Raw genomic sequence first — 1,638 nt, forward strand, 5'->3', positions numbered from 1 at the left:
GTGTCATTTTATCCGAGCAGACGGGCGCCGCGAGGCGGACCGTCCGGGGCGACTCTCGGCCTGTGTTTTCGGAGCCGGCCGGGCATCACGCTCCCTCCTTGGATGGACAACATTCGTAGTTGACACTTTGTGTCATTTTATCCGAGCGGGCGGGCGCCTCGAGAGGCGGACCGTCCGGGGCGACTCTCGGCCTGTGTTTAAGGAGCCGGCCGGGCATCACGCTCCTTCCTTGGATGGACAACATTCGTAGTTGACACTTTGTGTCATTTTATCCGAGCGGGCGGGCGCCGCGAGGCGGACCGTCCGGGGCGACTCTCGGCCTGTGTTTAAGGAGCCGGCCGGGCATCACGCTCCTTCCTTGGATGGACAACATTCGCAGTTGACACTTTGTGTCATTTTATCCGAGCAGACGGGCGCCGCGAGGCGGACCGTCCGGGGCGACTCTCGGCCTGTGTTTTCGGAGCCGGCCGGGCATCACGCTCCCTCCTTGGATGGACAACATTCGTAGTTGACACTTTGTGTCATTTTATCCGAGCAGACGGGCGCCGCGAGGCGGACCGTCCGGGGCGACTCTCGGCCTGTGTTTAAGGAGCCGGCCGGGCATCACGCTCCTTCCTTGGATGGACAACATTCGTAGTTGACACTTTGTGTCATTTTATCCGAGCGGGCGGGCGCCGCGAGGCGGACCGTCCGGGGCGACTCTCGGCCTGTGTTTAAGGAGCCGGCCGGGCATCACGCTCCTTCCTTGGATGGACAACATTCGCAGTTGACACTTTGTGTCATTTTATCCGAGCAGACGGGCGCCGCGAGGCGGACCGTCCGGGGCGACTCTCGGCCTGTGTTTAAGGAGCCGGCCGGGCATCACGCTCCTTCCTTGGATGGACAACATTCGTAGTTGACACTTTGTGTCATTTTATCCGAGCGGGCGGGCGCCGCGAGGCGGACCGTCCGGGGCGACTCTCGGCCTGTGTTTAAGGAGCCGGCCGGGCATCACGCTCCTTCCTTGGATGGACAACATTCGCAGTTGACACTTTGTGTCATTTTATCCGAGCAGACGGGCGCCGCGAGGCGGACCGTCCGGGGCGACTCTCGGCCTGTGTTTTCGGAGCCGGCCGGGCATCACGCTCCCTCCTTGGATGGACAACATTCGTAGTTGACACTTTGTGTCATTTTATCCGAGCAGACGGGCGCCGCGAGGCGGACCGTCCGGGGCGACTCTCGGCCTGTGTTTAAGGAGCCGGCCGGGCATCACGCTCCTTCCTTGGATGGACAACATTCGCAGTTGACACTTTGTGTCATTTTGTTCGGCCTGTGTTTAAGGAGGCGGCCGTCCTCCACTCGGTCCGTGTTTAAGGAGCGACACTCGCGCTCCGGTTCGGCCTGTATTTAGGGAGGCGGCCGTCCTCCGCTTGGTCTGTGTTAAGGGCGACACTCGGTCCATGTTTGAGGAGCCTGGCCCTGACGCTCCTCTCCGGCCTGTGTTTAAGGAGGCGGCCGTCCTCCCCTTGGTCTGTGTTAAGGGCGACACTCGGTCCATGTTTGAGGAGCCTGGCCCTGACGCTCCTCTCCGGCCTGTGTTTAAGGAGGCGGCCGTCCTCCCCTTGGTCTGTGTTAAGGGCGACACTCGGTCCATGTTTG

The sequence above is a fragment of the Syngnathus leptorhynchus genome, unplaced genomic scaffold, assembly GCF_054491065.1.
Source record: "Syngnathus leptorhynchus isolate UIUO unplaced genomic scaffold, UIUO_Slep HiC_scaffold_30, whole genome shotgun sequence".
Lineage (NCBI taxonomy): Eukaryota > Metazoa > Chordata > Actinopteri > Syngnathiformes > Syngnathidae > Syngnathus > Syngnathus leptorhynchus.